The following is an 11371-nucleotide window of genomic DNA, read 5'->3' as shown; positions in this document are numbered from 1 at the left end:
AACTAGTTTTTGGGAATCACAAGTAAGGACTGCCTTCTTGCCATCATATTCTGTTTTGGGGCTTCCCATGAACATCTGGCTGGCAGGGCTTCCCATACATTCTCATGATGGGTTAGCTAGAAGCGCATGGTGATATCAAATCACCTTCCAAAGCAGAACAGCATTACAAGTACTTCTAGTATAAATCTATCTGCTCTGGTAAATATCTCCAGCTACATTGTTCATGTTGTAACTGCCCTGTGATCCTCTGATGAAGGTCGGTACAGAAATGAAATGAAATGAATAAATAATATAAAATATTAGAACTGAAAAAGTTGTTAATTATTTGCTTCTGGTATTTGGTAATACTCTGACTTACTGTGATACTTCAGGCCACAGTTTCCTCAAGACAGAATCACAGTAATAAAAATAAGTAATAATTTGAAACAGAATGGAACATTTGAATTGAGATTTGTTATGGAAGAGCACAAAGGGGAGGTAGATTGAGTTGGGAATCAACAGAAATAAACCTTATTTTTTTAAATGTATGAGTGTACAGTTATTAGAAAACATAACTGCTTCCATTGGATGGAAGGATCAGTTTATTTCACCTAGTTCATCATCTGCATTTCATGAATCTATGTCTCTTTTCCTGTTTGTAATGACCGAATTACAATGAAGGCAAAATATCAGGAATGATGCATACAGACATTCATCTGTAGGATGGGATTGCTACCTAGAATGCAGTAGTCTTAATGTTTTATTGATCCCAAAGCTTTGCCAGGCTTATCATCTTGGACTGATAAATCTTTAGAAGCCCTTTTCCTCTTGGTGATATCCTCAGCACTTTAAACTATCATTACTTATGCATACTATCCAGCCTGCCACAAATAGGAATAGAAGAGGAATATATTCAGAGTGAACAGACTGAAATTAATGAACCCAAGTTAACTTGGGTCACACCCATGAACTTCAAGGGGTCAAACTCCAAATAGGATGGGCATTCAGGAGCACCTAGAACTTGATAGTTCTGACCCAGTTGAACTTTGTGCACATTGGACTACCTCATGTACTGAACGCCTGCTTATGTACTGGGTTTTTTTTAATGAAAAAGCCCAACAAATTATACTCAGAATTCTACCAAAAAAAAATTCCCTTATCTACATTTTGCGTATAAAAGATTCAAATCCATGGCTGAACTATATTCCTGCATGATAATGTACATATTTTTTTACCATTGCATTCATTGCTGTATGCATTGGTTTATGTGTTAGTTGCTTTAGGAAACCTGCAGTGGTTTGTATGCATAATATTGCCTGTATAACAATGTATATATAGTATGTAGGGATAGTTCATACTTTTGGAGAAACTTGGAGGGGGGGGGGGAAACCCATCAAGATTAAAAATTGAGACAGGATTACTTTTTTTTTTTAAAAAAAAAGCACATCATGAATATTTTTAGACAATTAAATCCCTGGACATTGGTGAAAATGAGAACAAACCTGGGCCACTCTTATTCTCAACAATGAATACCACTGCCCATTCCTTTTATGCATTGCTGAGGCAGGCTTCTTCTCTGTCAACTCCAGGCTGTCCTCCGGGGTTTAAGAGCCAAAGCTGTGTTTGTTCTTTAGGTGAAAGACATATTTGAATAACATAATTGTTTGGGAATATGTTATCACTGCTCAAAATAAACTTCAGCAGCTGCCGTGCACCAAGAAATGGCAAGTGGGGAACTTCAAGGTGCCTTGGTGTTCATGTGTCTGCATTTATATGCTGGTGCTTTGCAGACAAGAAAGGAATGATCCCTCCCACCCCCGGCTCATAATAGCAGGCATTCCTGTTGGGGGGCAGTTAATATGGATGGGGGGGCCTCCAGCATCAGTTAGGGGGTCATGGAACCAGGGGCCATTTAATGAAGCTGAACGGTGGAAGACTCTACAAACACAACATACTTACACAGTGGAATTCATTTCCACAGCACCGGTGTGGCGGTCATCTCTTTGATCGTCAGAATTGGCACAGTTGCCTCGTAATACCCTTTCTTCATTTGTAAAAACTTGATCCTTTACTGTGGCAGTCCCTACACTTTGGAACTCCCTCCTATTGAATTCAAGCATGTGTCTTCACTGTTCTGTTTTCGGCACCTGCTAAAATGCTTCCTGTTTAGACAAGTCTACCCAAGCTTAGAAAGTTGAGATGTTTTTAAACTTCTTTTAGTATTTTAACATTTGTTTTAATGCAAAGCTTCCTCTGGAAGTTGTGGACACTCCTTCCTTGGAGGTTTTTAAAGCAGAGGATGGGTAGCCACCTGTCATGGATGCTTTAGTTGAAATTCCTGTGTTGCAGGAACTCTATGATTCTATGAAAGCAATTTTTCTTTTCTTCATTTTACCATTTTAGCTTTTGTAAACCACTCTGAGGTTTGGTTGTTGTTTTTTAAACAATTCAGGGGTGTGTAATTTTTTTGAAATAAATAAATAAATAGCTCAGTACTGTCTACACTGGGCGTGGAGATCCTCAGTCCTGTTGATCCAATGTAGCCCCCAAACCTTTCTGTCTGGCCTTCCAGACTCTCCCCAGACTGAGCCCCCTGCTGGCCCTGCTCCACACCCTCCATGAAATGTGTCCTTGCTCTCTGATATTGATTCTTGTTTTCCTGGGTTGAGGATTGAAGATAGTATGTGAGTGTTACTCGACCTACTTTTGCCTCTGACCCCTGGCATGTGGCCTCCAAAGGTTGCTTAGATGGGAATGCAGCCCTTAGGCTGAAAAAGATTCCTGACTGATCAGCTGTGGTCGACTGGTAGTGGCTCACCAAAGATTCAGACCAGGTCTCCCTCAGATGCTGGGGTGATGCTGAGGACTGAATCTGGTCCCTTTTGCATGCGCAGTATGTGCTCTGGCACTGAGCCATGACCTCATGCGAGAGAGTGCTATTGTGCTCATGTCTCGCTTGTGGAATTCCTGACTGCTGTGGGAATAGAATGCTGAACTAGATGGGACATTGGTCTGTTCCACCAAGGCTCTTCTTATGTCTATTTGCTCTCTCTTTCAGGGATTTAACTTCTACAGCACAGTTCTATACATGTCTAAGAAATAACTCTTGTTGAGCGGAATGAGATTTACTCCCAGGCAAGCATGTATGCTTGAGTGGGGAGCTGCGCCCTGAGGAGTTACAATGTGTGCAGCTCACACTAGTAAAAATTTCAACAAGGTATTTCCAAAAATAGACACAGAACAGGAACAGTAGTTAGAAATGAAAAAATAGGGACTGACCCTGGTAAATGTGAACATTTTGAGTATGTGATTATGCATGTGGATCATATGCCATGCTCAATCCATGTTGATCTTCTCTGACTTCTTGGATTAATGATTATTTCTTAAGCTATTAGTACCATATTTACAGCTCTGAATACACAGCAAAGAAAGAACTATCAATGTGCATTTATCTACCTGTCTGTTCATTTCAGATTGTGATTTGTTTAGTATGGTGTGTGTGTGTGTGTGTGTGTGTGTGTGTGTGTGTGAGAGAGAGAGAGAGAGAGAGAGAGATGTGTATATAGCAAAAATATAATACGATATAAATGTTGCCAGCCAGGTGGCAGCCTGTAAGCCTGTGCAGTTTTTATCTATTTCAATGAAGAGAGATGTATGAAGCAGGTGCATGAAAAAAGATTTCCTGGAATTTTGCACCTTCTGGTGCCATGCTATTTATAGTGTGAGATGCAGCTTACCAGAGTCCATTAAGGAATGACAGGGGATTGTAGAAATTTGGCATGAAATTTTAATCTTGCACCCTTACTCCTATTCACTGGAGGAAGTGCCAATCATCTTTCAGCCAACACGGGCTTCTTCTTCTGCTGCTTCTTTGAGGGGGTGGGGTGGGCAGTGTTTTCTCAGTTCCAACAATTAGCCCAATGCTACCACCTTCCTTCTAAATTACACCTCTTTTGCACATCCGATACACTACAGCGATTCTATGAGGGATGGGGGCACTGCTTTGTAATAGACCCACACACTTTGAACACCCCAGGCTTGATCCCTGATATTTAAAAAAAGTTTTCAGGAAGCAGTACTTGGAAATTGTCTGTGTGAGAATATGGAAAAGCTCAAATCTGGCTTGCACATGGCTGAATCTAGTGCACAGTCCTCCCAGACTGAGCCATATGAAAGCAGCTTCAAACCTTCACATTCAAAGGTTGCGAGTGTTTTCCCTGTGGCAAGATATCCATCTTACCCTACACCAAATATGGGGAAACTCAGGCCCAGGACCCAAATGTGGCCCTCCTGATCTCTCTGTCTGGTCCTTGAGACTCTGCTCAGGCCACCCCTCCTCCCCAGTCATACTCCTTTCCCCCATGCAACATCCTTTACTCGCCATGCTTTGCACCTTCACTGAGTACTTTTGCCTGGCTGAAATAGGCCCTTGATCTCTTATCCTGCCTCTTGCTTGCCTGGATGGAGGATGGAGGATGGAGTGGTGTGATTGTGAGTGTGTACCTACTGTACAAAAGGAAAAAGCATTCATTTCACTGTCCACTTTTAACTCTGGCTCCTCCCACCACTAGCCTGTGGCCCCCAGGAGGTTGCCCAGATTGCAGACCGAAAACAAACAAACAAAGCCAATTGTATGCCATAAATGTCAAAGAAAGACAACGCAGAACCCAACAATCCAAATGGGACTTAACTTGAGTTTTTGTTGCAGAGTCCTCCACAATCTCTTTGCTTTGTTTCAAGGCAGCGAGAAGCTGTTGGGAGATTTCAACTAGAAATGGAATTTGTGACCAAGTTGCTAAGCAGCAATAAATATATTGTTGTCCTTCCTTTTGTGCTAAGCAGAGGTGCCCACTCTAAAATTACAGCAGCAGGCTGGGAATGAAGCATGAAATGAAAAATTCTTGCCCACTGCACAGAGAGAATACAGACAGTGCCCTGTCATTTATTATCCACTGAGATGTGCTGTGAGCTGGACACAGAGAAAGCGTCACACTTTGAATTCTCTTCCCTCCCATTCCTTCCTTCTGTGCATTTGTTCTCCTGTGGTGACACAACTGCCCTCTCTTCCACTTTTGTGCCTCCCACCCAGGAGGCTTCCAACTTGGGTGATTATATATGACATCATTCTAAGAACAGAGGAAAGGTCCAGCTGGACCTATCTAGTCTAGACTCTTCCCACATTGCCTATTAGAAGCCCATAAGCAGAGCATGGTGGCAATTGCCCTGCCTTGCTGTGGTTTCCCAGAAATTTATACGTAGCTATCTTGAGTAATCATCATCATCATAAACTTTATTGAACTAGCCAATGGCCATGGCATCATTCACAAAGGGAACAAAAAGAAAAGCAACAATAACCATAAAAAACCATAAAAACATCAGGCACTGCCAATACAATAAACCAGGTCACGTCTCCTAGAAATTATTTGCTGCATACGATAGAATAGCAGGGGGTTCTCAGGTAGAATGTGCCAGCTTAAATGTCCAAATCACCTTTGCAATTGACCACTATTTTATCTAGTTCTTTTCTCCTGATCTTCTTAGCTGCCAATGCATATAGTGCTACTTTATAAGTTACAAAGTCATCAGTAGAATAATCAGTAGAGCCTTGTGTGATGGGACAGAGATGTCTTCTCAAGACTAGCATTTACTGGACTGAGCTAGACAACACAGTGGCAAAGTTAGGGCTGGCATCAAAGGGGTTCATACATCTGTTGTAGTTTGAACTGATTCCGTTCTACAACTTTGCTCAGGAGACAAAAGTTGTACTTTGTAGATGGGTTCTAGATAACCAAATTATGGAACTAGTTTAAGGCTTTCAATATTTAGTATTCCATCATACTATATTGTGGGCTGCTCCACATGACGGGATGAGCTCCCGTTGCTCTGCCCAAGCATCTGCCAACCTAGCAGTTCAAAAGCATACCAGCGCAAGTAGATAAATAGGTATCACTGTGGCGGGAAGGTAAATGGCGTTTCCATGTGCTCTGGCACTTGTCATGGTCCTCCGTGCACCAGTAGCAGTTTAGTCATGCTGTCCACATGACCTGGAAAGTTCTCTGTGGACAAACACTAGCTCCCTCAACCTGAAAAGCAAGATGAGTGCTGCACCCCATGGTCACCTTTGACTGGACTTAACCATCCAGAGGTCCTTTACCTTTTACCTTTAGCTTTTATTGTGGACTGGTTGTCGGGTGGGGTTTTTTGTTTTAGTTTTGCATCTTAGAAAGCTCATCCTAATCAATCTGACATACTATGATTGATATATAGATATAGATACACACACACACACACACACACACACACACACACACACACACACACACAAAAGGAGGCCAATATATCCTTTCAGCTATGAAAGTTTTTAATGCTAGGATAACCCAAATTTCTTTATGGAGCTATTTGGATTAGGGGAATGTCATTTGAGTCAAATTCCTGCAAACTTTCCCACAGATTCCAAATGCAGCTCTACTTTTGGAAATGGGGCAGTGCCCTTTGGAGACAAGAATGTGGCTGGCAGCCTTAAAACTTCGGCTTAAGATCTTTATTTTTAATATAGGAGTGGGTCTGCTAGCACATTTATCTGAGGACACCTATTATAGTGTTTGGATAAAGCTTATTGTCCAAGAAGCCTCTTGTATTGGACTCTCACTCATCCTCCCCCTTCAAATTGGATATAACGATGCATCTGCCCGGGTACAATAAATATCTAGTGGAGGCTTTAAGGAATGCAAAGGTATCACTGGCTAAATTGTTGTCACTAACAGTGAGAACAATAGAACAGCTCACCAGCTGAAACTGGAAAGACCATCTTCAGGGACTAATCTGAGATTGTCAGAGTTTTGTATTATCGTTCTTATGTTACACTTCACAAATTGTTTCGCTCTGAGATTCTTCTGTACTGTATGTTTTAGAGCAGGGTGTCTATTGACTGTAATTGACTGAATGATTGATTGATTGATTGAAGAAAGGCTGGTGGTTACTTTCTGACATATCTCTCACTTTAAATTGAATAACTTCATTCTTTAAGAGGAATGAGATACTCTCACTATGCTTGCCCCTGTGGGACCTGATTATATGAACTCCCCATTGGAGCCAACTAATTCTAGTTTTGTCCCCACCCTTCTCCCTGCTGAGTTCCACAAGGGGCAACACTGAGACTGAGGAGGAAGGGGAGCTGGCAGGTGGTGCCACCAGGTAGGCTGCAAGGAAGGAGGCAGGCAAGGGGCTCGCTATGGGTAGACTGAGGTTGGTGGGTTGGTGCCCTGTTTGCCTTAATGAACCAAACTCCACCCATCCATTCAGAGACTGGAGCAAAGGAGCAGAGCTCCTGAAATCTGCTATGCCTTAAAGAAATGGCATACCAATCATAGTTATATAAATAAGCTTTATTGATCAGGGAAACAGGTATTTCAAAACATATTACTCCAGTCTTCACTCAGGGCTCATCTGCACTCCTGCTTGCCCCATGACTAGAAAGCTCGGGTCCAAGTGGCTCTCCACTTGCCCCATGGTTTCTAGCCATGGGTCTGAACAGTTTTCCCCTTGCTCCGCTCCTTTCCCAAGGGAAACCTGAGATTTAGTGTTAAAAAGGAGCACACATCAATCCGAAGAAAGTCTTAATTGCCATTTGCTCTGATTAAGTGCCACCAGTTGAGTGCCATCTGCAGGGGACACGGGGACCCACTAAATGTTTGCTGTGGGTGTCCAGCCTCTGCCACCCCGCCTCCACCCACTTGCATCACTGCCTTACCTCTGGTGCTCCAGTGCCATGGTGGCGACTGGGCCAGGGCCTGCGCCTCAGCTGTGGGGCCTCTGTGGTCTCAGACATGCATCTGGGGTGCTGCCACAGCCTCAGCAGGCCCCAACAGAAACCCCACAGGGAAAGCACAGGCCCGACCCAGTCCCCACCATGCAACGACATCACTGCACCCACTCTCGGGCCCAAGTCAGCACCGCTGTTGAGTACTAAAGAGTGGTGCTTTTCCTCCCAGGGAAAAGCAGCAGGACAAAAGGAAATTGCCCACTCTTTCAGAAGTTCAGAGGGAGCTGGTAAGAGAGATGATCTTCTCAGTGGTATCTATAGAATGCATTGCCCATGGAAATTTACCTGGCACCCACAATAAAATCTTTTCAGCACCAAGCAAATACAGTCATACCTCGGGTTACAGCTGCTTCAGGTTGCGGACCGGCAAAACCTGGAAGTACCGGAACGGGTTACTTCCGGGTTTTGGCAGTCGCATATGCACAGAAGTACTAAATCACGCTTTGTGCATGCACAGAAGCTCCGAATTGCAACCAGAGAACGCTGTGGGTTGCGAACAATCATCCCGCACGGATCACGTTCACAACCTGAGCGTCCACTGTACGGTATATTTCTTCCCCCATCCCACCAGGTTTGTTTTATCAGTTTTTGACAGTAGCACAGTTTTAATATTTTAGATTTAACTTCTTTCACCTAGCTGATTGTCTTGTTGGGGTTGTTACTTCAGTTGCTTTGCTGGCATGGGGGATTTATATTTACTTAGTGCTCTTTATAATGAAAAGATTGTTTGATGCTGTTCTATGAGATATAATCAAATAATTAAAACTTAATATTTGTGAATTTTGTCTCCTGTAAATCACTTAGAGGCTCTGGCGTAGGTGAGATACAAATAAAGAAAGCAACAACATGTTTACTCAGCTTTAAGACTGTTAAAACCTTGCTGCAATGTGACCACAAATTAAATGTGCATGATTAAAAATGATGGAGACCATTAAATGAAGTGAGAAATTGTTGCCAGAAACCAACTGAAGTATGAATAGCGGGATAAATATTTTGTAGAACTCCCCTAGTTATGGCCAGAAGGACTGAAAATCAGTGTGAGTGGAACTCACAGACAGAATTTCATCCCAAGGCTTGGGAACAATCCTTCTACTGAAATAATCCAAAATGCTACAGTATAAACTCTGTCACTTCATGCTTAGTATTTTTTAATCCAATAATGATAATCTCTAAATCCTTTCTCAGAAATGCTGCTGCCCTAAATTTCTCTCATCTCATATTTGTATGCTTACAGCTTCATTTTGATTCCTTGTTGAAAGAGTTGTAATGTTCTTGGCCACTTTGGAAATGACAGGATTTAACAATGATGCCGGAATGCCAACCGATTGTCAAGTGAGGACTAAGGCCAGATCTACACATCCAGCAGGATAAAGTAGAATGCAAAAGTTTAGATTGTACCCAATGCTGTTTTTCTAGAAAAGAAGTGCTGGATCTCACCATGAACACCTCCCTTGTTCTCTTAGAATGGCAATGGCAGCCACCTGAAAAGTTCCAGAACTGAGTTCCTGCAAGTTCTGGCTGAAGAAAGCCCTGATTATACCCCTTTCAATAATAAGGAAGATCCAGTTGTTGAAGGAGCCAGGTCAACTTCTCGGTGAGACAATGAAGGAAGTGGCTTTGTGCCAGACGGCAAATGGGTGGGCCCCTGCCTTCAACTGGCTGGTGGTGAGAGGGACATTAGCCAGAGCTGACTGGGTGAGAGCTGGGCTAGAAGCAGGCTGCTGGGAGAAGCCTGGGATTCAGAGCCATGCTAGAATTCTGCTAGAATTCAAGACGGTGACTGTGGGAGAAGCAAGACCTTCAGGGGTGTTAATGCTGTGAGCCCCTCCATCTTTGGCTCAGGTTGTATAAATGTGTAAATAAACTATATATTATAAAGATATTGCAGTCGCCACTGTCCCACTTTCCAAGGAAAGTGTCTGGAATCTCACACTCCTCAGAGATTAGGATGGCATGCAGCAATTTATTTATTTTAGCTTTGGGATTCGTAACATTTTTTTTTGGGGGGGGGGGGGAGTAACCACCCACACTTCACTGATGATGAAACCAATATATCATTAGCTCATGGAAAAAGTAAATAATAAAAAAATAATAAACTATGTGAGCAAGAGATTAAAACTAAGACAATGGCAAGGAAGCTTACTGCTATTGTAATTGGTAATATTTTTTCTTTCTGTTCTCATTTGTAATAGCTTCTCAACCTCCCTTCCATGAATACACACATGACTTTCCTACTCTTGGACTACAAAGAAGTGAGAAAAGGAACTTAGGGATTTCATTTGGGGGCAGATGCATGTTTGTGTGTGTGAAGAATGTGAAATTCTGATTTTTTTTAAAAAAATAGAATCTTGTTCCACTGTAAAACTGAATGTGTTAGGAATCCCATATAGTTTCAGTATTACAACTGTATGCCATTTGATTGTATACAATGTGAGCAGAAGGGCTGTGGTTCAGTAGTAGAGCATCTGCTTTGCAAGCAAAAGATTTCAAGTTTTATTCCTAGAATTCCCAGGTAGAACTGGGGGAAAGACTCCTGTCTGAAACCCTAGAGAGCTGTTGCCAGTCAGTGTAGACCAGGGGTCAGCAACCTTTTTCAGCCGTGGGCCGGTCCACCATCCCTCAGACCATGTGGTGGGCCTGACTATATTTTTTTTGGGGGGGGGGGGGAAATGAATGAATTCCTATGCCCCACAAATAACCCAGAGATGTATTTTAAATAAAAGCAAACATTCTACTCATGTAAAAACACACTGATTCCCGGACCGTCCGCGGGCCAGATTGAAAAGGCGATTGGGCCACATCCGGCCCATGGGCCTGGTGTAGACAGTACCACCCTAAATGGACCTAAATGGTTTGACTCAGTGTAAGGCAGTTTTGCATGTTCCTAAGGAATATTGCTTCCTATCCCTGCTTTACTCTGCACCCTGTATTCTTTCCCCCCAACTCTACAGAGGGTCAGGGTACCTACTTAACACTGTGGGATGTACCATGAAGGGCTGTAGTCAAAGGGGTGAATTGCCGCAAATTGAGCAGAGAAATCTTATGCCGCTGTGATGCCATTTGCCATTGCACACACAAGGCTCACTCTACTGAACAAAACATCCTTAAAGGGTGAATATCTTTTATTCGACTTCCAATTCTTCAAGCACTCATAGTGAACTTTTGAACCACATGTTCTTCAAGAGGCTTAAGTGTTCTGTACAAAACCCAAAACCTATTCATTAAAAGAAAGTTATTAATGAATTATGAAAGCTGGGAAAGTTATTTGGTTTTCTGGAACTGGCAGCTCTACACAATTCAAGATCAGGGAAGGCAAACATAACCCCTGCCTTTTCTAACTTGTTTTCAGCACAGACAAAGCCCTTGTCTCATACACTTAAAGGCCAATTTGGTCTCCTCTCCAACCATCTGCTATCATCCATTTTCACTCTTATTCTAAAATACGAAGCTGTCCTTGCAAGCTTTGCCATCTCTCCCCGTCAGAGAGTGGCCAAAAGGAATCTCAGTGTGGAATATGTATTGCACAGCTGTCTGTAAATGTGTGTGCTACTATCTGCTGCTTCTACATCT

The sequence above is a fragment of the Podarcis filfolensis genome (genome assembly GCF_964270895.1).
Source record: "Podarcis filfolensis genome assembly, chromosome: 15".
NCBI lineage: Eukaryota > Metazoa > Chordata > Lepidosauria > Squamata > Lacertidae > Podarcis > Podarcis filfolensis.
The sequence above is the reverse complement of the archived record's forward strand: the minus strand, read 5'-3'. Positions refer to the sequence as shown.